The 26,604-nt window shown below is 50.3% G+C and overlaps 1 long non-coding RNA gene across 1 annotated transcript in view; it reads right to left on the minus strand.

Annotated features, from left to right (window-relative positions):
- Window positions 1–26,604, minus strand: part of LOC137346058 (uncharacterized) — a 229,594-nt gene that overhangs the window by 13,948 nt on the left and 189,042 nt on the right. The window contains exon 2 of the long non-coding RNA XR_010968650.1: window positions 2,458–2,541. This is a non-coding gene — a long non-coding RNA (uncharacterized lncRNA). The remainder of the gene's footprint in view (window positions 1–2,457; window positions 2,542–26,604) is intronic.

A 26,604-nucleotide genomic window follows, 5' to 3' on the forward strand; every position in this document is an offset into this window, starting at 1 on the left:
GTGAAGTTACCTCCCTGCAGCAGAATACCCTGGCCGGAGGAACGGCAATCATTACCCCCTGACCAGATAGATGGCCCGTGGAACCACCATCGCGACCACTGCCTGTTGGTGCTGAGGTGTGGTATTCAACACTCCTGCAGAAACAGTAGGTCGGCTTTGACCTTGTCAAGGTAATCCAAGGTTGAAACACATCATGTAGTGGATTTAATGCTACGCACATTAATGGAAGCAATCCTTACACCCATTTTTAAAAAGTTGGTTGTTGCTTCCCATACCATTTGTCCTTGCTAGTCCCAGTCCTTCAGGATGTTACACACTTCATCAGTCAGATTAATGTCAAGAGCAGTTCCATTGTCAGCAACATTCACCCAAACAAAGTGAAGGTGATTGGGATGGCTTTAAAGTCCTGATTAGTTACATTGAATTTCTTCCCAAATCCCTTGGGATTTTCATGGAGTGATTTGGGGAATTAATATCCCTCTTTGTGAAAGGTTGGAGGCAGTTCAAGATCAAACATTCAGGGAACAAGATGCTTTGTCTGTGATTTGGAACCTGGGATTTCTTGTATATCTTCCACCAATAAACCCAAAGCAAAATCAAAACCAGAAACCGGTCGAACCTGGTTCACTGGGATTGACTCAGTTGAAAGTGATACTGAAACATTTGTTTTGCTGTTCTCCATTAGAAGATCACCGAAGACTGAAACAACCTTGTATTTTCTAGCTGCCTTCTAAAGTGCCACACTGTTCCACTCACACAGTTAATAAGCTGTTCGGATGATAAGGTATTCAGACAGCAGGTACCCATCCCGATCTATCAATACAGATTCCTGGCTGAAGGATGACTTCAATTCTGCTCTATAATTTAATTGTTTTTTTTCTCTCGTTAGCTGACTGTAATAGAAGGAAAGTGTTTTAACTTCAAGCTTGCTGAACTCCAATTTAAAGAGGAGTGCTGAGACATCAAGGTTGTACTTAGCTGCAGCTAGTGGGGAATCAGCATGTGAACAAATTCCTCCACATGAAGTGTCCTACTCTTCTTCTCCCAGTCATGTACATTCTGATTTAACCGGGATCATCTTTGAAGAGGAACCAACACTCGATTGAAAGGCAGTGAGAAGATATCAAGCAACAAGTAATATAACAACCAGCAACAAGGCTCACATCGGGATGGGAGTTCTCAGTTTCTCTCCTGTATGTCCAGTGTATTTGGAAATAGAATGAACTTCCAGTGAAATACTTGTTCATTTTCCTTTCATTAATTTGAACAAACAGCTGAGGAAAGATGAATAGTGAAGAAATAGAATGGTCTTTCTGTGTACTGTGTCATCTGTTTTAGTGGAACAAGTTGACAAGACACCAAGAGGACTCTTAAAAGTTTACATGCTGTCCGTTCACATTATAGAAACATTTATTACTTCATCTTGTTGATATAATTCACAGATGAGGTAAATATCATAAATAAAGTGAAGGTTAAATGTCCCGCCTGGATGTGAACCCAGAATATTCAGTATTTTAAACAGCATTGAAAACAATTGAACCACATTCCCAACTTTCCTGATTTCTGGGATGATGGGATTTAGCAGCTGTCTGTTCCAGTGTTCTGAAAATAAACTGTTTTATTTTCTCTTCCACTTGCCTGATCCCACTGATTTTCCTTCTCTATTTTTGCTTCCAGAATCCCAACAGGTTGGGGATATAAATGAGACATAGATTCTTTGTTCCCCATTAAAAACACCCAGCTGATGGAATTAAAACTATTGTTTTGAATTGATGATGTTTGAATTGTATTACTGATCCTGTACATTTAAATTGTTCAGTTGTCTTGCTCTTACAACATCTGCATGTTACAGTTCTAAGTCTGAATTTTAACATTGAATAGTGCCCACCACTTCGAGTAGTGATCAGTGAAGTTTCTCACTGTCAGTTTCCTACTTTCCCCAAATTCACTTTAAAGTACCATGAACAAAACTGTATCAAAGTGGCCGTGATCCAAACACACAGTTTTCGGATCGGGAGTCAATCACTTTCCTGAAACAATCCGAGGTGATGGCACTTCCTGGAAATATGGGTGAATGACAGCACATTATAAAATGTAACTTTGTGACACGTGAAGGCTTTCAAATCACTGCCAGCTCCAGCAGGGTGTGAGCCAGCCTTGAGAAGCAGGATTTCTTGTCAGTGCCTGTATCTGACTCATTTCAGCCGCCTGATTCCAGTGATCTACAATAATAAGATCCAACTGCAGAGATTGGGTGTAAAGAGTCATCAGAAAAGGAGGTATGAGCTGGAATTCCAAAGGAGAGGTGACAGGATCAGAGAAAATCTTCACGTTCTGGGTGTGGACCTGGGTCAGAACTGTAAATAAACAGGACTGGGTACAGTTCAGTGAGCAATAAAGGAGCAGGCATTATCACTACACCTATTGGACAGTTAAAATAGATGTTTCTGTTCTTACCACTGATGTTTGATAATCCACCATATCTTCCATTCTTGATTAATGTTCGGTATTGAGATGAGTCGACAGACGTGAAAACCTGTCCTGGAAGCAGTTCAGGTTGGTTTTCAGAGAAATAAAAAAAAACATTTGGGTTGAAACATGAGCTCCAGCCAAATTGGCAAATATGTGTTCCACATGTAAAAGTTTGTGGGATTGTCAGGATTGGGAATCATCTCCCATGAAAACTGACCTGAAAAACAGGAACTCAGTCCTCCCGAATCCGGTTACTTACAGAATGAAAGTGACCTGTTCCCCCAGTCAGTGACACAATGGTTAGCACCGCAACCTCACAACTCCAGTAACCCAGGTTCAACTCTGGGCACTGCCTGTGCAGAGTTTGCAAGTTCTCCCTGTGAGTGTATGGGTTTCGACTGGGGGCTCTGGCTTCCTCCCACAGCCAAAGGCTTGCAGGTTGATAAGTAAATAGGCCATTGTAAATTGCCCCTAGTTTAGGTAGGTGGTAGGAGAATGGTGGGGACGTGGTAGGGAATATGGGATTGATGTAGGATTAGTATAAATGGGTGGTTGTTGGTCGGCACAGACTCGGTGGGCCGAAGGGCCTGTTTCAGTGCTCTATGATGAGTCACTTGTCGTCAAAGGCACAACTTCAATATTGTTCTCTTTATACCTAAGTCCATGTGATTTGTATATAACACAAGAAGCAATAGTCAGAATATAGACCACTATCAAATGGTAGTTTCTTAAGGCAGAAGTCATCAGATCAGCAGCCCCTTACAGCAGAAAGTTTTGTAGTAGTGGGTTATTTAGGACAGAAACTGTTAGAACAGCAGTTTCTTCAGACAGAAAGTGTGGGAGTGGCCGTTTCTGATGATGATGTGACACAAACATGTTGAATATTCAGTGGGAGTTGGGGAGTCGTGGAGATCCAATCAGCCCCCGAGAAATGTGTACAGATAAAAGTGGTGCTTGTTCAGAACAAAATGCTCCCCCTCTCTCTCTCTTTATGTGTTCCTTTCTCTCTTTCTCTTTGACTCTTTGTTTCACACTCTCCCACTCTGCCTCTCTATCTCCATAGCCATCTTTCTCTCTCTTTCTGCCTCATTCTTCAAGACCCTGTAGGGATATAAACCCATCAACTAAGCCTTGAGATAAGCGGTGTTCGTTGGGAAGACCGAGAACTTGAGGAGCCAGTGTGTCCGCACGGAGGGAACTGCAGTTTGGTAAGTAAAACCACTCAGCCAGCAGCACAGGTAAACTTCCCTATTCTTTATCAGGACACGATTCCCCCTCCCCATTCGGGTATTTTATGTATTTTTTTTATTTTTTTATTTAGAGATACAGCACTGAAACAGGCCCTTCGGCCCACCGAGTCTGTGCTGACCATTAACCACCCATTTATACTTATCCTACACTAATCCCATATTCCTACCACATCCGTCCCTATATTTCCCTCCCACTCGGGGCAATTTATAATAGCCAATTTACCTATCAACCTGTAAGTCTTTTGGCTGTGGGAGGAAACCGGAGCACCCGGAGAAAACCCACGCAGACACAGGGAGAACTTGCAAACTCCACAAAGGCAGTACCCAGAATTGAACCCGGGTCGCTGGAGCTGTGAGGCTGCGGTGCTAACCACTGTGCCACTGTGCCATATGAACTGACATGGGGTTCAGAAGTGCTTTGGGAAATAGCCAGCAGATCAAGCTTAGACCAGAACAGTTTGGAAACAAAATACATCAGATCAAGAGGAGGAGCAGAGAATCCTTATTGGTTCAGGGGTGAGAAACCAAGTCAAGAATTAACCAATCATTAAAGTTCAGAGCCCCTCATGTCTCAGTATTTGTGAGGAGCTCACGCTTTCTGTTTAAATTACTGTTCCCATCCATTGCATCTGCTTCGTGTGTGAACTCGGTGGAATCCTGAAGAATAAGTGTCTATAGTTTTTAGGAGAGATGATTAAACCAGGGTCTGTAGGTGGGGGTGAAAGATTCCCCAGCTGTATTAAAGGAAACACAGGGAATTCTCCCGCTGACCTGACCGACATGCCTGATTCAGGAACACCAGCAGAAACTGCTGAGAACAAACAACCAGTTTAAGGGAAAAAGCAAACTACCACCAGAATTTCTCAGGAAAACATTGACCAGTGGAAAACAGATTTCCTGAACTCCAATGTTCAGTCATTGACATACACATCCCTGCCATGCCTGGCTTCCTTCTTTATCGAACTGTGAATTAAAGTGACTCACAGAAGTGTCCCTGGATCCGGTTTAACTACAATCCCTCTGTCTCAGTGTTTCAGTCAGGGTTTCTAATACAAAATAAAAAAAAAGGTCTTCATAATCTAACCCTTTTAGCCCAGTATCATTCGGGTGAAACTGCACTGCGTCCAATCCAAGACCAGTACATCCGTCCTGAGGTGTGTCACCTTTAACTGAATGCAATGATCTTACTGAGCTCGAAACGGAGCTTTATATAACTAACATTAGTTCCACTCTTGTATGTTCGAGCTCTCTTGAGATAAAGGCCAACATTCCGATAGGATTTTGCATTTTCTACCTGTCCACTAGTCTTTACTGATTTATATACGTGGACCATCAAATCTCTCTGTTCCTCCACTTTCTAACATCTCACCATTTGAAAATATTCTGTCTATTTGTCTCAGGTTGAAACTGGATGATCTTGTGTTTTAAACTCCATCTGCCAGGGTATTTCTCACTCACTTAAATTATCAAGAAGATTTGAAACTAAATGTGTTCCCAGCTGATAATGATGTATTTCTGCTGGCTCGTCACTTCCTTTTCCTGTTCCTCTTTCATTCACTCTAAATCCCAGAGAAAGGAAAGAGGGAATGCAGGGATGGGAAAGATCCAGTTCCCTTTCCTGATCTCTGTTTGGTTTTCATTCCAATACTTTTGAATGAACAAATCCAGTTTCCTCTCTTAACTAGAATAAAACATTAATAATTCTGGAAATTTCAATGTGATGGAGACAAGAATACAATTCCACTGCTATTTTCCATAAAATGTTTTTTTTAAATTTCCAAAATATCCTTTATTCATAAAGATCTGTAAAAATTACATTGCCAAACAGTTTCAAACAGCACCAAAAAATACAAACATTGCAAGAGAGATCAGTTTCCTTCAATACAATCATGAATTGCCTCACAACCCTTCCATTTCACATTTGTCATGCCAATTACATTTTTACATTTTACAGCAACTGAAAATTTTCCCCATACAGTTCGAGGGGTTTTGCATGGATCCAGCCCCTCAGTTCAGCTTGGTGGGGGGACCTTACACTGTGGTCTTTCCCCATTGAGCCTTTGCTGCGGCTGCTCCAAGCTTTAGTGGGTCCCTCAGAACGTAGTCCTGGACCTTGGAATGTGGCAGTCTGCAACATTCGGTCGTGGACAACTCTTTGCACTGGAAGTCCAGCAAGTTTCGGGCAGACCAAAGGGCATCTTTCACCGAATTGATAGTCCTTCAGCAGCAGTTGATGTTTGTCTCGGTGTGTGTCCCTGGGAACAGCCCGTACAGCACAGACTCCTGTGTTACAGAGCTGCTTGGGATGAACCTCGACAAAAACCACTGCATCTCTTTCCACAACTGCTTTGCAAAGACAGATTCCAGGAGGAGGTGGGCAACCGTCTCGTCCCCACCACAGCCACCACGGGGGCATTGCGCGGAGTGGGTGAGACTTCAGGCGTGCAGGAAGGATCTGATGGGGAGGGCTCTTCTCATAACCAGCGAGAGAGTTGCAGCATTGGCCTCCCCCCCTTGTCAGTGAGTTACAGCATTGGCCTCACCCTCGGTCAGAGAGTTGCAGCATTGGCCTCACCCTAGGTCAGTGAGTTACAGCATTGGCCTCCCCACCTTGTCAGTGAGTTGCAGCATTGGCCTCAACCCCAGTCAGTCAGTGAGTTGCAGCATTGGTATCACACCCAGTCAGTGAGATAGAGAATTGGGCTTACCCCGAGTCAGTCAGTGAGTTACAGCATTGGTCTCACCCCCAGTCAGTGAGATAGAGCATTGGGCTTACCACGAGTCAGTCAGTGAGTTACAGCATTGGTCTCACCCCCAGTCAGTGAGATAGAGCATTGGGCTTACCCCGAGTCAGTCAGTGAGTTACAGCATTGGTCTCAACCCCAGTCAGTGAGATAGAGCATTGGGCTTACCCCGAGTCAGTCAGTGAGTTACAGCATTGGCCACACCCAGAGTCAGTCAGTGAGTTGCAGCATGGGCCTCACCCCCAGAAAGAGAGTTGCAGCAATGGCCTCACCCCCATTCAGTGAGTTGCAGCATTGACCTCACCCCCAGTCAGTGAGTAGCAGCATTGCCCTCACCCCCAAAGAGTAGCAGCATTGGCCTCACCCCCAGTCAGTCAGTGAGATACAGCATTGGCCTCACCCCGAGTCAGTCAGTGAGTTAAAGCATTGGCCTCACCCAGAGTCAGTCAGTGAGTTCCAGCATTGGCCTCACCGCCAGTCAGTGAGTTAAAGCATTGGCCTCACCACCTGTCAGTCAGTGAGTTGCAGCATTGGCCTCACCCCCAGTCAGTCAGAGAGTTACAGCATTGGCCTCACCCCCAGACACTCAGTGAGTTGCAGCATTGGCCTCACCACCAGTCAGTGAGTTCCAGCATTGGCCTCACACCCAGTCAGTGAGTTACAGCATTGGCCTTAACCCCAGACAGTCAGTGAGTAGCATCATTGGCCTCACCCCCAGTCAGTCAGTGAGTTGCAGCATTGGCCTCACCCCCAGTCAGTGAGTTACAGCATTGGCCTCACCCCCAGTCAGTGAGTTACAGCATTGGCCTCACCGCCAATCAGTCAGTGAGATGCAGCATTGGCCACACCCCCAGTCAGTGGGTTACAGCATTGGCCTCACCGCCAATCAGTCAGTGAGATGCAGCATTGGCCTCACCCCGAGTCAGTCAGTGAGTTACAGCATTGGCCTCACCCCCAGTGAGTTACAGCATTGCCCTCACCCCCAGTCACTGAGTAGCAGCATTGGCCTCACCCCCAGTCAGAGAGTTGCAGCAATGGCCTCACCCCCAGTCAGTCAGTGAGTTGCAGCATTGCCCTCACCCCCAGTCAGTGAGTAGCAGCAGTGGCCTCACCCCCAGTCAGTCAGTGAGTTGCAGAATTGCCCTCACCCCCAGTGAGTAGCACAATTGGCCTCACCCCCAGTCAGTCAGTGAGTTGCAGCATTGGCCTCACCCCCAGTCACTCAGTGAGTTGCAGCATTGGCCTCACCACCAGTCAGTGAGTTCCAGCATTGGCCTCACCACCAGTCAGTCAGTGAGTTGCAGCATTGGCCTCACCCCCAGTCACTCAGTGAGTTGCAGCATTTGCCTCACCACCAGTCAGTGAGTTCCAGCATTGGCCTCACCACCAGTCAGTGACTTCCAGCATTGGCCTCACCCCCAGTCAGTGAGTTGCAGCATTGGCCTCACCACCAGTCAGTGACTTCCAGCATTGGCCTCACCCCCAGTCAGTGAGTTGCAGCATTTGCCTCACCACCAGTCAGTGAGTTCCAGCATTTGCCTCACCACCAGTCAGTGAGTAGCGTCATTGGCCTCACCCCCAGTCAGTCAGTGAGGTGCAGCATTGGCCACACCCCCAATCAGTCAGTGAGTTACAGCATTGGCCTCACCCCCAGTCAGTGAGTTGCAGCATTGGCCTCACCCCCAGTCAGAGAGTTACAGCATTGGCCTCAACCCCAGACAGTCAGTGAGTAGCGTCATTGGCCTCACCCCCAGTCAGTCAGTGAGTTGCAGCATTGGCCTCACCCCCAGTCAGTGAGTTGCAGCATTGGCCTCACCCCCAGTCAGTGAGTTCCAGCATTGGCCTTACCCCCAGTCAGTGAGTTACAGCATTGGCCTCAACCCCAGACAGTCAGTGAGTTGCAGCATTGGCCTCACCGCCAATCAGTCAGTGAGTTGCAGCATTGGCCCCACCCCCAGTCAGTCAGCGAGTTACAGCATTGGCCTCACCCCCAGACACTGAGTGAGTTACAGCATTGGCCTCACCCCCAGTCAGTGAGTAACAGCATTGGCCTCACCACCAAAGAACAAAGAACAAAGATAATTACAGCACAGGAACAGGCCCTTCGGCCCTACAAGCCTGCGCCGATCCAGATCCTCTCTCTAAACATGTCGCCTATTTTCTAAGGTTCTGTATCTCTTTTCTTCTTGCCCATTCATGTATCTGTCTAGATACATCTTAAAAGAATCCATCGTGCCCGCATCTACCACCTCCGCTGGCAATGCGTTCCAGGTGCCCACCACCCTCTGCGTAAAGAACTTTCCACGCATATCCCCCCTAAATTTTTCCCCTTTCACTTTGAACTCGTGTCCTCTAGTAATTGAAACCCCCACTCTGGGAAAAAGCCTCTTGCTATCCACCCTGTCTATACCTCTCATGATTTTGTACACCTCAATCAGGTCCCCCCTCAACCTCCGTCTTTCTAATGAAAATAATCCTCATCTGCTCAACCTCTCTTCATAGCTAGCGCCCTCCATACCAGGCAACATCCTTGTGAACCTCCTCTGCACCCTCTCCAAAGCATCCACATCCTTTTGATAATGTGGCGACCAGAACTGTACGCAGTATTCCAAATGTGGCCGAACCAAAGTCCTATACAACTGTAACATGACCTGCCAACTTTTGTACTCAATGCCCCGTCCGATGAAGGAAAGCATGCCGTATGCCTTCTTGACCACTCTATTTACCTGCGTTGCCACCTTCAGGGAACAGTGGACCTGAACACCCAAATCTCTCTGGACATCAATTTTCCCCAGGACTTTTCCATTAACTGTATAGTTCACTCTTGAATTGGATCTTCCAAAATGCATCACCTCGCATTTGCCCTGATTGAACTCCATCTGCCATTTCTCTGCCCAACTCTCCAATCTATCTATATTCTGCTGTATTCTCTGACAGTCCCCTTCACTATCTGCTACTCCACCAATCTTAATGTCGTCTGCAAATTTGCTAATCAGTCCACCTATACTTTCCTCCAAATCATTAATGTATATCACAAACAACAGTGGTCCCAGCACGGATCCCTGTGGAACACCACTGGTCACACGTCTCCATTTTGTGAAACTCCCTTCTACTGCTACTCTCTGTCTCCTGTTGCCCAGCCAGTTCTTTATCCATCGAGCTAGTATACCTTGGACCCCAAGCGCCTTCACTTTCTCCATCAGCCTGCCATGGGGAACCTTATCAAACGCCTTACTGAAGTCCATGTATATGACATCTACAGCCCTTCCCTCATCAATCAACTTTGTCACTTCCTCAAAGAATTCTATTAAGTTGGTAAGACATGACCTTCCCTGCACAAAACCATGTTGCCTATCACTGATGAGCCCATTTTCTTCCAAATGGGAATAGATCCTATCCCTCAGTATCTTCTCCAGCAGCTTCCCTACCACTGACGTCAGGCTCACCGGTCTATAATTACCTGGATTATCCCTGCTACCCTTCTTAAACAAGGGGACAACATTAGCAATTCTCCAGTCCTCCGGGACCTCACCCGTGTTTAAGGATGTTGCAAAGATATCTGTTAAGGCCCCAGCTATTTCCTCTCTCGCTTCCCTCAGTAACCTGGGATAGATCCCATCCGGACCTGGGGACTTGTCCACCTTAATGCCCTTTAGAATACCCAACACTTCCTCCCTCCTTATGCCGACTTGACCTAGAGTAATCAAACATCTGTTCCTAACCTCAACATCCGTCATGTCCCTCTCCTCGGTGAATACCGATGCAAAGTACTCGTTTAGAATCTCACCCATTTTCTCTGAGTCCAAGCATAACATTCCTCCTTTGTCCTTTAGTGGGCCAATCCTTTCTCTAGTTACCCTCTTTCTCCTTATATATGAATAAAAGGCTTTGGGATTTTCCTTAACCCTGTTTGCTAAAGATATTTCATGACCCCTTTTAGCCCTCTTAATTCCTCGTTTCAGATTGGTCCTACATTCCCGATATTCTTTCAAAGCTTCGTCTTTCATCAGCCGCCTAGACCTTATGTATGCTTCCTTTTTCCTCTTAGCTAGTCTCACAATTTCACCTGTCATCCATGGTTCCCTAATCTTGCCATTTCTATCCCTCATTTTCACAGGAACATGTCTCTCCTGCACGCTAATCAACCTCTCTTTAAAAGCCTCCCACATATCACATGTGGATTTACCTTCAAACAGCTGCTCCCAATCTACATTTCCCAGCTCCTGCCGAATTTTGGTATAGTTGGCCTTCCCCCAATTTAGCACTCTTCCTTTAGGACCACTCTCGTCTTTGTCCATGAGTATTTTAAAGCTTACGGAATTGTGATCACTATTCCCAAAGTAGTCCCCTACTGAAACTTCAACAACCTGGCCGGGCTCATTCCCCAACACCAGGTCCAGTATGGCCCCTTCCCGAGTTGGACTATTTACATACTGCTCTAGAAAACCCTCCTGGATGCTCCTTACAAATTCTGCTCCATCTGGACCTCTAACACTAAGCGAATCCCAGTCAATGTTGGGAAAATTAAAATCTCCTATCACCACCACCCTGTTGCTCCTACATCTTTCCATAATCTGTTTACATATTTGTACCTCTATCTCACGCTCGCTGTTGGGAGGCCTGTAGTACAGCCCCAACATTGTTACCGCACCCTTCCTATTTCTGAGTTCTGTCCATATTGCCTCACTGCTCGAGTCCTCCATAGTGCCCTCCTTCAGCACAGCTGTGATATCCTCTTTGACCAGTAATGCAACTCCTCCACCCCTTTTACCTCCCTCTCTATCCCGCCTGAAGCATCGATATCCTGGGATATTTAGTTGCCAATCATGCCCTTCCCTCAACCAAGTCTCAGTAATAGCAATAACATCATACTCCCAGGTACCAATCCAAGCCCTAAGTTCATCTGCCTTACCAACTACACTTCTTGCATTAAAACAAATGCACCTCAGACCACCAGTCCCTTTATATTCATCATCTGCTCCCTGCCTGCTCTTCCCCTTAGTCACACTGACTTCATTGTCTAGTTCCTTACAGGCTTTTGTTACTACCTCCTTACTGTCAACTGACCTCAATTGGTTCCCATCCCCCTGCCACATTAGTTTAAACCCTCCCCAACAGCGTTAGCAAAAGCACCTCCAAGGACATTGGTTCCAGTCCGGCCCAGGTGTAGACCATCCAATTTGTAATAGTCCCACCTCCCCCAGAACCGGTCCCAATGTCCCAAAAATCTGAACCCCTCCTTCCTGCACCATCTCTCAAGCCACGCATTCATCCTGACTATTCTTTCATTTCTACTCTGACTATCACGTGGCACTGGTAGCAATCCTGAGATTACTACCTCTGAGGTCCTACTTTTTAACTTGGCTCCTAACTCCCTAAACTCTGCTTGTAGGACCTCATCCCGTTTTTTACCTTTTTCATTAGTGCCTATGTGCACAATGACAACTGGCTGTTCACCCTCCCCCTTTAGAATGTTCTGCAGCCGATCTGAGACGTCCCTGACCCGTGCACCTGGGAGGCAACATACCATTCGGGAACCTCGTTTTCGACCACAGAACCGCCTATCTACTCCCCTTACAATCGAATCCCCTACGACTATAGCCCTTCCACTCTTTTTCCCGCCCTTCGGAACAGCAGAGCCAGCCACGGTGCCATGGACCTGGCTACTGCTGCCTTCCCCTGGTGAGCCATCTCACTCAACAGTATCCAAAATGGTATACTTGTTTTGGAGGGAGATGACCGCAGGGGACTCCTGCGCTGCCTTCCTGCTCTTTCTCTGCCTTTTGGTCACCCATTCCCTTTCTCCCTCAGCAATCCTAATCTGCGGTGTGACCAATTCACTAAACATGCTATCCACTACCTCCTCAGCATCGCGCATGCTCCAAAGTGAGTCCATCCGCAGCTCGAGAGCCGTCATGCGGTCTAACAAGAGCTGCAGCTGGACACACTTCCTGCACGTGAAGGAGTCAGGGTCATCAGCCATGTCCCTGAGCTCCCACATTGAGCAAGAGGAGCATGATACGGGTCTGAGATCTCCTGCCATTTTTAATCTTAAGTTTAAACTTAGTTAAATGAAAAAGGAACGAAAAGTTTTTACCAATCACAATAAAACCAGAGAAATCGAAAAAGCCTTACCTTATAAACACCCCACCGAGTCCTTTTTTTCGGTTAGAGGAGGAGGGCGGGTGGGAGACACTACAAATGTGGTGTCTCGGGTTCAGAAACCGCCCAAATATATAGTGTTTTACTTACCCAGCAGCCCCCTGGCCTCCGCCGAAAAACAAAAGGAAATTAAATTTACTTTCAAACTGACTTTTCCAGCTGCTCACTCGCTCACACGCTGCTCCCGAAAAAGCTGCTGCACTGAAAGGAAAGTTATTTTAAACCGCCCAAATATATAGTGTTTTACTTACCCAGCAGCCCCCTGGCCTCCGCCGAAAAACAAAAGGAAATTAAATTTACTTTCAAACTGACTTTTCCAGCTGCTCACTCGCTCACACGCTGCTCCCGAAAAAGCTGCTGCACTGAAAGGAAAGCTATTTTAAACCGCCCAAATATATAGTGTTTTACTTACCCAGCAGCCCCCTGGCCTCCGCCGAAAAACAAAAGGAAATTAAATTTACTTTCAAACTGACTTTTCCAGCTGCTCACTCGCTCACACGCTGCTCCCGAAAAAGCTGCTGCACTGAAAGGAAAGTTATTTTAAACCGCCCAAATATATAGTGTTTTACTTACCCAGCAGCCCCCTGGCCTCCGCCGAAAAACAAAAGGAAATTAAATTTACTTTCAAACTGACTTTTCCAGCTGCTCACTCGCTCACACGCTGCTCCCGAAAAAGCTGCTGCACTGAAAGGAAAGTTATTTTAAACCGCCCAAATATATAGTGTTTTACTTACCCAGCAGCCCCCTGGCCTCCGCCGAAAAACAAAAGGAAATTAAATTTACTTTCAAACTGACTTTTCCAGCTGCTCACTCGCTCACACGCTGCTCCCGAAAAAGCTGCTGCACTGAAAGGAAAGCTATTTTAAACCGCCCAAATATATAGTGTTTTACTTACCCAGCAGCCCCCTGGCCTCCGCCGAAAAACAAAAGGAAATTAAATTTACTTTCAAACTGACTTTTCCAGCTGCTCACTCGCTCACACGCTGCTCCCGAAAAAGCTGCTGCACTGAAAGGAAAGTTATTTTAAACCGCCCAAATATATAGTGTTTTACTTACCCAGCAGCCCCCTGGCCTCCGCCGAAAAACAAAAGGAAATTAAATTTACTTTCAAACTGACTTTTCCAGCTGCTCACTCGCTCACACGCTGCTCCCGAAAAAGCTGCTGCACTGAAAGGAAAGTTATTTTAAACCGCCCAAATATATAGTGTTTTACTTACCCAGCAGCCCCCTGGCCTCCGCCGAAAAACAAAAGGAAATTAAATTTACTTTCAAACTGACTTTTCCAGCTGCTCACTCGCTCACACGCTGCTCCCGAAAAAGCTGCTGCACTGAAAGGAAATCTATTTTAAACCGCCCAAATATATAGTGTTTTACTTACCCAGCAGCCCCCTGGCCTCCGCCGAAAAACAAAAGGAAATTAAATTTACTTTCAAACTGACTTTTCCAGCTGCTCACTCGCTCACACGCTGCTCCCGAAAAAGCTGCTGCACTGAAAGGAAAGTTATTTTAAACCGCCCAAATATATAGTGTTTTACTTACCCAGCAGCCCCCTGGCCTCCGCCGAAAAACAAAAGGAAATTAAATTTACTTTCAAACTGACTTTTCCAGCTGCTCACTCGCTCACACGCTGCTCCCGAAAAAGCTGCTGCACTGAAAGGAAAGCTATTTTAAACCGCCCAAATATATAGTGTTTTACTTACCCAGCAGCCCCCTGGCCTCCGCCGAAAAACAAAAGGAAATTAAATTTACTTTCAAACTGACTTTTCCAGCTGCTCACTCGCTCACACGCTGCTCCCGAAAAAGCTGCTGCACTGAAAGGAAAGTTATTTTAAACCGCCCAAATATATAGTGTTTTACTTACCCAGCAGCCCCCTGGCCTCCGCCGAAAAACAAAAGGAAATTAAATTTACTTTCAAACTGACTTTTCCAGCTGCTCACTCGCTCACACGCTGCTCCCGAAAAAGCTGCTGCACTCACCAGTCAGTGAGTTACAGCATTGCACTCACCACCAGTCAGTCAGTGAGTTGCAGTATTAACCTCACCCCCAGTCAGTGAGTTGCAGCATTGGCCTCACCCCCAGACACTCAGTGAGTTACAGCATTGGCCTCAACCCCAGTCAGTGAGTTACAGCATTGGCCTCACCACCAGACAGTGAGTTACAGCATTGGCCTCACCACCAGTCAATGAGTTACAGCATTGGCCTCACCACCAGTCAGTCAGCGAGTTACAGCATTGGCCTCACCCTCATGCAGTCAGTGAGTTACAGCATTGGCCTCACCTCAGTCAGTCAGTGAGTTACAGCATTGGCCTCACCCTCATGCAGTCAGTGAGTTGCTGCATAGGCCTCACCCCCAGTCAGTCAGTAAGTAGCAGCATTGGCCTCACCCCAGTCAGTCAGTGAGGTACAGCATTGGCCTCACCACCAGTCACTCAGTGAGTTGCAGCATTGGCCTCACCCCCAGTCAGTCAGTGAGTAGCAGCATTGGCCTCACCCCCAGTCAGTCAGTGAGTTGCAGCATTGCCCTCACCCCCAGTCAGTGAGTAGCAGCATTGGCCTCACCCCCAGTCAGTCAGTGTGTTGCAGCATTGGCCTCACCCCCAGTCAGTCACTGAGTTGCAGCATTGGACTCACCCCCAGTCAGTGAGTTACAGCATTGGCCTCACCCCCAGTCAGTGAGATACAGCATTGGCCTCACCACCAGTCAGTCAGTGAGTTGCAGCATTGGTCTCACCCCCAGTCAGCGAGTTACAGCATTGGCCTCACCCCCAGTCAGCGGGTTACAGCATTGGCCTCACCCCCAGTCAGCGAGTTACAGCATTGGCCTCACCTCAGTCAGTCAGTGAGTTGCAGCATTGGTCTCACCCCCAGTCAGCGAGTTACAGCATTGGCCTCACCCCCAGGCAGTCAGTGAGTTGCAGCATTGGCCTCACCCCCTGTCAGTGAGTTACAGCATTGCCCTCACCCTCAGGCAATCAGTGATTTACAGCATTGCCCTCACCCCCAGTCAGTGAGTTACAACATTGGCCTCACCCCCAGTCAGTCAGTGAGTTGCAGCATTGGCCTCACCACCAGTCCGTGAGTTCCAGCATTGGCCTCACCCCCAGTCAGTGAGTTACAGCATTGGCCTCAACCCCAGAAAGTCAGTGAGTAGCGTCATTGGCCTCACCCCCAGTCAGTGAGTTACAGCATCGGCCTCACCCCCAGTCAGTGAGTTACAGCATTGGCCTCAACCCCAGACAGTCAGTGAGTAGCGTCAATGGCCTCACCCCCAGTCAGTCAGTGAGTTGCAGCATTGGCCTCACCCCCAGTCAGTGAGTTGCAGCATTGGCCTCACCGCCAATCAGTCAGTGAGTTGCAGCATTGGCCTCACCCCCAGTCAGTCAGTGAGTTGCAGCATTGGCCTCACCCCCAGTCAGTCACTGAGTTGCAGCATTGGCCTCACCCCCAGTCAGTCAGTGAGTTGCAGCATTGGCCTCACCCCCAGTCAGTCACTGAGATGCAGCATTGGCCTCACCCCCAGTCAGTGAGTTACAGCATTGGCCTCACCCCCAGTCAGTGAGTTGCAGCATTGGCCTCACCCCCTGTCAGTCAGCGAGTTACAGCATTGGCCTCACCCCCAGGCAGTCAGTGAGTTGCAGCATTGGTCTCACCCCCAGTCAGTGAGATACAGCGTTGGCCTCACCCCCTGTCAGTCAGCGAGTTACAGCATTGGCCTCACCCCCAGGCAGTCAGTGAGTTCCAGCATTGGCCTTACCCCCAGTCAGTGAGTTACAGCATTGGCCTCACCACCAGTCAGTGAGTTACAGCATTGGCCTCACCCCCAGTCAGTGAGTTCCAGCATTGGCCTTACCCCCAGTCAGTGAGTTACAGCATTGGCCTCAACCCCAGACAGTCAGTGAGTAGCATCATTGGCCTCACCCCCAGTCAGTGAGTTGCAGCATTGGCCTCACCGCCAATCAGTCAGTGAGTTGCAGCATTGGCCCCACCCCCAGTCAGTCAGCGAGTTACAGCATTGGCCTCAACCCCAGTCAGTGAGTTCCAGCATTGGCCTCAACCCCAGACAGTCAGTGAGTGGCGTCATTGGCCTCACCCCCAGTCAGTCAGTGAGTTGCAGCATTGCCCGCACCCCAAGTCAGTGAGTTACAGCATTGGCCTCACCCCCAGTCAGTGAGTTGCAGCATTGTCCTCAACCCCAGTCAGTCAGTGAGTTACAGCATTGGCCTCACCCCCAGTCAGTGAGTTGCAGCATTGGCCTCACCCCCAGTCAGTGAGTTACAGCATTGGCCTCACCCCCAGTCAGTGAGTTGCAGCATTGGCCTCACCCCCAGTCAGTGAGTTACAGCATTGGCCTGAACCCCAGTCAGTCAGTGAGTTGCAGCACTGGCCTCACCGCCAATCAGTCAGTGAGTTGCAGCATTGGCCTCACCCCCAGACACTGAGTGAGTTACAGCATTGGCCTCACCCCCAGACACTGAGTGAGTTACAGCATTGGCCTCAACCCCAGTCAGTGAGTTACAGCATTGGCCTCACCACCAGTCAGTGAGTTACAGCATTGCACTCACCACCAGTCAGTCAGTGAGTTGCAGTATTAACCTCACCCCCAGTCAGTGAGTTGCAGCATTGGCCTCACCACCAGTCAGTCAGTGAGTTGCAGCATTGGCCTCACCCCCAGACACTCAGTGAGTTACAGCATTGGCCTCAACCCCAGTCAGTGAGTTACAGCATCGGCCTCACCCTCAGTCAGTCAGTGACTTGCAGCATTGGCCTCACCCCCAGTCAGTCAGTGAGTTCCAGCATTGGCCTCACCACCAGTCACTCACTGAGTTGCAGCATTGGCCTCACCGCCAGACACTCAGTGAGTTGCAGCATTGGCCTCACCCCCAGTCAGTCAGTGTGTTGCAGCATTGGCCTCACCCCCAGTCAGTCAGTGAGTTGCAGCATTGGCCTCACCCCCAGTCAGTCACTGAGTTGCAGCATTGGCCTCACCCCCAGTCAGTGAGTTACAGCATAGGCCTCACCCCCAGTCAGTGAGTTGCAGCATTGGCCTCACCCCCAGTCAGTCAGTGAGTTGCAGAATTGCCCTCACCCCCAGTGAGTAGCACAATTGGCCTCACCCCCAGTCAGTCAGTGAGTTGCAGCATTGGCCTCACCCCCAGTCACTCAGTGAGTTGCAGCATTGGCCTCACCCCCAGACACTCAGTGAGTTGCAGCATTTGCCTCACCACCAGTCAGTGAGTTCCAGCATTGGCCTCACCCCCAGTCAGTGAGTTACAGCATTGGCCTCAACCCCAGACAGTCAGTGAGTAGCGTCATTGGCCTCACCCCCAGTCAGTCAGTGAGTTGCAGCATTGGCCTCACCCCCAGTTAGTGAGTTACAGCATTGGCCTCACCCCCAGTCAGTGAGTTGCAGCATTGGCCTCACCCCCAGTCAGTGACTTCCAGCATTGGCCTCACCCCCAGTCACTGAGTTACAGCATTGGCCTCAACACCAGACAGTCAGTGAGTAGCGTCATTGGCCTCACCCCCAGTCAGTCAGTGAGTTACAGCATTGGCCTCAACCCCAGACAGTCAGTGAGTAGCGTCATTGGCCTCACCCCCAGTCAGTCAGTGAGTTGCAGAATTGCCCTCACCCCCAGTGAGTAGCACAATTGGCCTCACCCCCAGTCAGTCAGTGAGTTGCAGCATTGGCCTCACCCCCAGTCAGTGAGTTGCAGCATTGGCCTCACCACCAGTCAGTGACTTCCAGCATTGGCCTCACCCCCAGTCAGTGAGTTACAGCATTGGCCTCAACCCCAGACAGTCAGTGAGTAGCGTCATTGGCCTCACCCCCAGTTAGTCAGTGAGTTGCAGCATTGGCCTCACCCCCAGTCAATGAGTTACAGCATTGGCCTTACCCCCAGTCAGTGAGTTACAGCATTGGCCTCACCCACAGTCAGTGAGTTGCAGCATTGGCCTCACCCCCAGTCAGTGAGTTACAGCATTGGCCTCACCCCCAGTCAGTGAGTTACAGCATTGGCCTCACCCCCAGACACTGAGTGAGTTACAGCATTGGCCTCAACCCCAGTCAGTGAGTTACAGCATTGGCCTCAACCCCAGACAGTCAGTGAGTTACAGCATTGGCCTCAACCCCAGTCAGTGAGTTACAGCATTGGCCTCACCCCCAGACAGTGAGTAACAGCATTGGCCTCACCACCAGTCAGTGAGTTACAGCATTGGCCTCACCACCAGTCAGTCGGTGAGTTGCAGCATTGGCCTCACCCCCAGACACTCAGTGAGTTACAGCATTGGCCTCAACCCCAGTCAGAGAGTTACAGCATTGGCCTCACCACCAGTCAATGAGTTACAGCATTGCACTCACCACCAGTCAGTCAGCGAGTTACAGCATTGGCCTCACCCTCATGCAGTCAGTGAGTTGCAGCATAGGCATCACCCCCAGACAGTCAGTAAGTAGCAGCATTGGCCTCACCCCAGTCAGTCTGTGAGGTACAGCATTGGCCTCACCACCAGTCAATCAGTGAGTTGCCGCATTGGCCTCACCCCCAGACACTCAGTGAGTTCCAGCATTGGACTCACCCCCAGTCAGTGAGTTACAGCATTGGCCTCACCCCCAGTCAGTGAGATACAGCATTGGCCTCACCACCAGTCAGTCAGTGAGTTGCAGCATTGGTCTCACCCCCAGTCAGCGAGTTACAGCATTGGCCTCACCCCCAGTCAGCGGGTTACAGCATTGGCCTCACCCCCAGTCAGCGAGTTACAGCATTGGCCTCACCTCAGACAGTCAGTGAGTTGCAGCATTGGTCTCACCCCCAGTCAGCGAGTTACAGCATTGGCCTCACCCCCAGGCAGTCAGTGAGTTGCAGCATTGGCCTCACCCCCTGTCAGTGAGTTACAGCATTGCCCTCACCCTCAGGCAGTCAGTGATTTACAGCATTGCCCTCACCCCCAGTCAGTGAGTTACAACATTGGCCTCACCCCCAGTCAGTCAGTGAGTTGCAGCATTGGCCTCACCACCAGTCCGTGAGTTCCAGCATTGGCCTCACCCCCAGTCAGTGAGTTACAGCATTGGCCTCAACCCCAGAAAGTCAGTGAGTAGCGTCATTGGCCTCACCCCCAGTCAGTGAGTTACAGCATCGGCCTCACCCCCAGTCAGTGAGTTACAGCATTGGCCTCAACCCCAGACAGTCAGTGAGTAGCGTCATTGGCCTCACCCCCAGTCAGTCAGTGAGTTGCAGCATTGGCCTCACCCCCAGTCAGTGAGTTGCAGCATTGGCCTCACCGCCAATCAGTCAGTGAGTTGCAGCATTGGCCTCACCCCCAGTCAGTCAGTGAGTTGCAGCATTGGCCTCACCCCCAGTCAGTCACTGAGTTGCAGCATTGGCCTCACCCCCAGTCAGTCAGTGAGTTGCAGCATTGGCCTCACCCCCAGTCAGTCACTGAGATGCAGCATTGGCCTCACCCCCAGTCAGTGAGTTACAGCATTGGCCTCACCCCCAGTCAGTGAGTTGCAGCATTGGCCTCACCCCCTGTCAGTCAGCGAGTTACAGCATTGGCCTCACCCCCAGGCAGTCAGTGAGTTGCAGCATTGGTCTCACCCCCAGTCAGTGAGATACAGCGTTGGCCTCACCCCCTGTCAGTCAGCGAGTTACAGCATTGGCCTCACCCCCAGGCAGTCAGTGAGTTCCAGCATTGGCCTTACCCCCAGTCAGTGAGTTACAGCATTGGCCTCACCACCAGTCAGTGAGTTACAGCATTGGCCTCACCCCCAGTCAGTGAGTTCCAGCATTGGCCTTACCCCCAGTCAGTGAGTTACAGCATTGGCCTCAACCCCAGACAGTCAGTGAGTAGCATCATTGGCCTCACCCCCAGTCAGTGAGTTGCAGCATTGGCCTCACCGCCAATCAGTCAGTGAGTTGCAGCATTGGCCCCACCCCCAGTCAGTCAGCGAGTTACAGCATTGGCCTCAACCCCAGTCAGTGAGTTCCAGCATTGGCCTCAACCCCAGACAGTCAGTGAGTGGCGTCATTGGCCTCACCCCCAGTCAGTCAGTGAGTTGCAGCATTGCCCGCACCCCAAGTCAGTGAGTTACAGCATTGGCCTCACCCCCAGTCAGTGAGTTGCAGCATTGTCCTCAACCCGTCAGTCAGTGAGTTACAGCATTGGCCTCACCCCCAGTCAGTGAGTTGCAGCATTGGCCTCACCCCCAGTCAGTGAGTTACAGCATTGGCCTCACCCCCAGTCAGTGAGTTGCAGCATTGGCCTCACCCCCAGTCAGTGAGTTACAGCATTGGCCTCAACCCCAGTCAGTCAGTGAGTTGCAGCACTGGCCTCACCGCCAATCAGTCAGTGAGTTGCAGCATTGGCCTCACCCCCAGACACTGAGTGAGTTACAGCATTGGCCTCACCCCCAGACACTGAGTGAGTTACAGCATTGGCCTCAACCCCAGTCAGTGAGTTACAGCATTGGCCTCACCACCAATCAGTGAGTTACAGCATTGCACTCACCACCAGTCAGTCAGTGAGTTGCAGTATTAACCTCACCCCCAGTCAGTGAGTTGCAGCATTGGCCTCACCACCAGTCAGTCAGTGAGTTGCAGCATTGGCCTCACCCCCAGACACTCAGTGAGTTACAGCATTGGCCTCAACCCCAGTCAGTGAGTTACAGCATCGGCCTCACCCTCAGTCAGTCAGTGACTTGCAGCATTGGCCTCACCCCCAGTCAGTCAGTGAGTTCCAGCATTGGCCTCACCACCAGTAACTCACTGAGTTGCAGCATTGGCCTCACCGCCAGACACTCAGTGAGTTGCAGCATTGGCCTCACCCCCAGTCAGTCAGTGTGTTGCAGCATTGGCCTCACCCCCAGTCAGTCAGTGAGTTGCAGCATTGGCCTCACCCCCAGTCAGTCACTGAGTTGCAGCATTGGCCTCACCCCCAGTCAGTGAGTTACAGCATAGGCCTCACCCCCAGTTAGTGAGTTGCAGCATTGGCCTCACCCCCAGTCAGTCAGTGAGTTGCAGAATTGCCCTCACCCCCAGTGAGTAGCACAATTGGCCTCACCCCCAGTCAGTCAGTGAGTTGCAGCATTGGCCTCACCCCCAGTCACTCAGTGAGTTGCAGCATTGGCCTCACCCCCAGACACTCAGTGAGTTGCAGCATTTGCCTCACCACCAGTCAGTGAGTTCCAGCATTGGCCTCACCCCCAGTCAGTGAGTTACAGCATTGGCCTCAACCCCAGACAGTCAGTGAGTAGCGTCATTGGCCTCACCCCCAGTCAGTCAGTGAGTTGCAGCATTGGCCTCACCCCCAGTTAGTGAGTTACAGCATTGGCCTCACCCCCAGTCAGTGAGTTGCAGCATTGGCCTCACCCCCAGTCAGTGACTTCCAGCATTGGCCTCACCCCCAGTCACTGAGTTACAGCATTGGCCTCAACACCAGACAGTCAGTGAGTAGCGTCATTGGCCTCACCCCCAGTCAGTCAGTGAGTTACAGCATTGGCCTCAACCCCAGACAGTCAGTGAGTAGCGTCATTGGCCTCACCCCCAGTCAGTCAGTGAGTTGCAGAATTGCCCTCACCCCCAGTGAGTAGCACAATTGGCCTCACCCCCAGTCAGTCAGTGAGTTGCAGCATTGGCCTCACCCCCAGTCAGTGAGTTACAGCATTGGCCTCACCCCCAGTCAGTGAGTTGCAGCATTGGCCTCACCACCAGTCAGTGACTTCCAGCATTGGCCTCACCCCCAGTCAGTGAGTTACAGCATTGGCCTCAACCCCAGACAGTCAGTGAGTAGCGTCATTGGCCTCACCCCCAGTTAGTCAGTGAGTTGCAGCATTGGCCTCACCCCCAGTCAATGAGTTACAGCATTGGCCTTACCCCCAGTCAGTGAGTTACAGCATTGGCCTCACCCACAGTCAGTGAGTTGCAGCATTGGCCTCACCCCCAGTCAGTGAGTTACAGCATTGGCCTCACCCCCAGTCAGTGAGTTACAGCATTGGCCTCACCCCCAGACACTGAGTGAGTTACAGCATTGGCCTCAACCCCAGTCAGTGAGTTACAGCATTGGCCTCAACCCCAGACAGTCAGTGAGTTACAGCATTGGCCTCAACCCCAGTCAGTGAGTTACAGCATTGGCCTCACCCCCAGACAGTGAGTAACAGCATTGGCCTCACCACCAGTCAGTGAGTTACAGCATTGGCCTCACCACCAGTCAGTCGGTGAGTTGCAGCATTGGCCTCACCCCCAGACACTCAGTGAGTTACAGCATTGGCCTCAACCCCAGTCAGAGAGTTACAGCATTGGCCTCACCACCAGTCAATGAGTTACAGCATTGCACTCACCACCAGTCAGTCAGCGAGTTACAGCATTGGCCTCACCCTCATGCAGTCAGTGAGTTGCAGCATAGGCATCACCCCCAGACAGTCAGTAAGTAGCAGCATTGGCCTCACCCCAGTCAGTCTGTGAGGTACAGCATTGGCCTCACCACCAGTCACTCAGTGAGTTGCAGCATTGGCCTCACCCCCAGACACTCAGTGAGTTCCAGCATTGGACTCACCCCCAGTCAGTCAGTGAGTAGCAGCATTGGCCCCACCCCCAGTCAGTCAGTGAGTAGCAGCATTGGCCTCACCCCCAGTCAGTCAGTGAGTTGCAGCATTGCCCTCACCCCCAGTCAGTGAGTAGCAGCATTGGCCTCACCCCCAGTCAGTCAGTGAGTTCCAGCATTGGCCTCACCACCAGTCACTCAGTGAGTTGCAGCATTGGCCTCACCGCCAGACACTCAGTGAGTTCCAGCATTGGCCTCACCCCCAGTCAGTCAGTGTGTTGCAGCATTGGCCTCACCCCCAGTCAGTCAGTGAGTTGCAGCATTGGCCTCACCCCCAGTCAGTCACTGAGTTGCAGCATTGGCCTCACCCCCAGTCAGTGAGTTACAGCATTGGCCTCACCCCCAGTCAGTGAGATACAGCATTGGCCTCACCACCAGTCAGTCAGTGAGTTGCAGCATTGGCCTCACCCCCTGTCAGTGAGTTACAGCATTGCCCTCACCCTGAGGCAATCAGTGAGTTACAGCATTGCCCTCACCCCCAGTCAGTGAGTTACAACATTGCCCTCACCCCCAATCAGTGAGTTACAACATTGGCCTCACCCCCAGTCAGTCAGTGAGTTGCAGCATTGGCCTCACCACCAGTCAGTGAGTTCCAGCATTGGCCTCACCCCCAGTCAGTGAGTTACAGCATTGGCCTCTACCCCAGACAGTCAGTGAGTTACAGCATTGGCCTCAACCCCAGTCAGTGAGTTACAGCATTGGCCTCACCACCTTCTTTTGGGCCTCCTTATCTCGAGAGACAATGGATACGCGCCTGGAGGTGGTCAGTGGTTTGTGAAGCAGCGCCTGGAGTGGCTATAAAGGCCAATTCTGGAGTGACAGGCTCTTCCACAGGTGCTGCAGAGAAATTTGTTTGTTGGGGCTGTTGCACAGTTGGCTCTCCCCTTGCGCCTCTGTCTTTTTTCCTGCCAACTACTAAGTCTCTTCGACTCGCCACAATTTAGCCCTGTCTTTATGGCTGCCCGCCAGCTCTGGCGAATGCTGGCAACTGACTCCCACGACTTGTGATCAATGTCACACGATTTCATGTCGCGTTTGCAGACGTCTTTATAACGGAGACATGGACGGCCGGTGGGTCTGATACCAGTGGCGAGCTCGCTGTACAATGTGTCTTTGGGGATCCTGCCATCTTCCATGCGGCTCACATGGCCAAGCCATCTCAAGCGCCGCTGACTCAGTAGTGTGTATAAGCTGGGGATGTTGGCCGCTTCAAGGACTTCTGTGTTGGAGATATAGTCCTGCCACCTGATGCCAAGTATTCTCCGAAGGCAGCGAAGATGGAATGAATTGAGACGTCGCTCTTGGCTGGCATACGTTGTCCAGGCCTCGCTGCCGTAGAGCAAGGTACTGAGGACACAGGCCTGATACACTCGGACTTTTGTGTTCCGTGTCAGTGCGCCATTTTCCCACACTCTCTTGGCCAGTCTGAACATAGCAGTGGAAGCCTTACCCATGCGCTTGTTGATTTCTGCATCTAGAGACAGGTTACTGGTGATAGTTGAGCCTAGGTAGGTGAACTCTTGAACCACTTCCAGAGCGTGGTCGCCAATATTGATGGATGGAGCATTTCTGACATCCTGCCCCATGATGTTCGTTTTCTTGAGGCTGATGGTTAGGCCAAATTCATTGCAGGCAGACGCAAACCTGTCGATGAGACTCTGCAGGCATTCTTCAGTGTGAGATGTTAAAGCAGCATCGTCAGCAAAGAGGAGTTCTCTGATGAGGACTTTCCGTACTTTGGACTTCGCTCTTAGACGGGCAAGGTTGAACAACCTGCCCCCTGATCTTGTGTGGAGGAAAATTCCTTCTTCAGAGGATTTGAACGCATGTGAAAGCAGCAGGGAGAAGAAAATCCCAAAAAGTGTGGGTGCGAGAACACAGCCCTGTTTCACACCACTCAGGATAGGAAAGGGCTCTGATGAGGAGCCACCATGTTGAATTGTGCCTTTCATATTGTCATGGAATGAGGTGATGATACTTAGTAGCTTTGGTGGACATCCGATCTTTTCTAGTAGTCTGAAGAGATCACGTCTGCTGACGAGGTCAAAGGCTTTGGTGAGATCAATGAAAGCAATGTAGAGGGGCATCTGTTGTTCACGGCATTTCTCCTGTATCTGACGAAGGGAGAACAGCATGTCAATAGTCGATCTCTCTGCACGAAAGCCACACTGTGCCTCAGGGTAGACGCGCTCGGCCAGCTTCTGGAGCCTGTTCAGAGCGACTCGAGCAAAGACTTTCCCCACTATGCTGAGCAGGGAGATTCCACGGTAGTTGTTGCAGTCACCGCGGTCACCTTTGTTTTTATAGAGGGTGATGATGTTGGCATCGCGCATGTCCTGGGGTACTGCTCCCTCGTCCCAGCACAGGCATAGCAGTTCATGTAGTGCTGAGAGTATAGCAGGCTTGGCACTCTTGATTATTTCAGGGGTAATGCTGTCCTTCCCAGGGGCTTTTCCGCTGGCTAGGGAATCAATGGCATCACTGAGTTCCGATTTGGTTGGCTGTATGTCCAGCTCATCCATGACTGGTAGAGGCTCGGCTGCATTGAGGGCAGTCTCAGTGACAGCATTCTCCCTGGAGTACAGTTCTAGGTAGTGCTCAACCCAGCGGTCCATCTGTTTGCGTTGGTCAGTGATTATGTCCCCCGATTTAGATTTGAGGGGGGTGATCTTCTTGATGGTTGGCCCAAGAGCTCTCTTCATGCCATCATACATTCCTCTGATGTTTCCGGTGTCTGAGGCCAGCTGAATATGACTGCATAGGTGTTGCCAGTAGTCGTTTGAGCAACGCCTAGCTGTTCTTTGTGCAGTACTCACCACCAGACAGTGAGTAACAGCATTGCACTCACCACCAGTCAGTCAGTGAGTTGCAGTATTAACCTCACCCCCAGTCAGTGAGTAGCAGCATCGGCCTCACCCCCAGACACTAAGTGAGTTACAGCATTGGCCTCAACCCCAGTCAGTGAGTTACAGCATTGGCCTCACCACCAGACAGTGAGTTACAGCATCGGCCTCACCCCCAGTCAGTCAGCGAGTTACAGCATTGGCCTCACCCACAGGCAGTCAGTGAGTTGCAGCATTGGCCTCACCCCCAGTCAGTGAGATACAGCATTGGCCTCACCACCAGTCAGTCAGTGAGTTGCAGCATTGGCATCACCCCCTGTCAGTGAGTTACAGCATTGCCCTCACCCCCAGTCAGTGAGTTGCAGCATTGGCCTCACCCCCAGTCAGTGAGTTACAGCATTGCCCTAACCCCCAGTCAGTGAGTAGCAGCATTGGCCTCACCAACATTCAGTCAGTTATGTGCAGCATTGGCCTCACCGCCCCGTCAGTGAGTTACAGCATTAACCTCACCACTAGTCAGTGAGTTACAGCATTGGCCT

Source organism: Heterodontus francisci, chromosome 29 (genome assembly GCF_036365525.1).
Source record: "Heterodontus francisci isolate sHetFra1 chromosome 29, sHetFra1.hap1, whole genome shotgun sequence".
NCBI lineage: Eukaryota > Metazoa > Chordata > Chondrichthyes > Heterodontiformes > Heterodontidae > Heterodontus > Heterodontus francisci.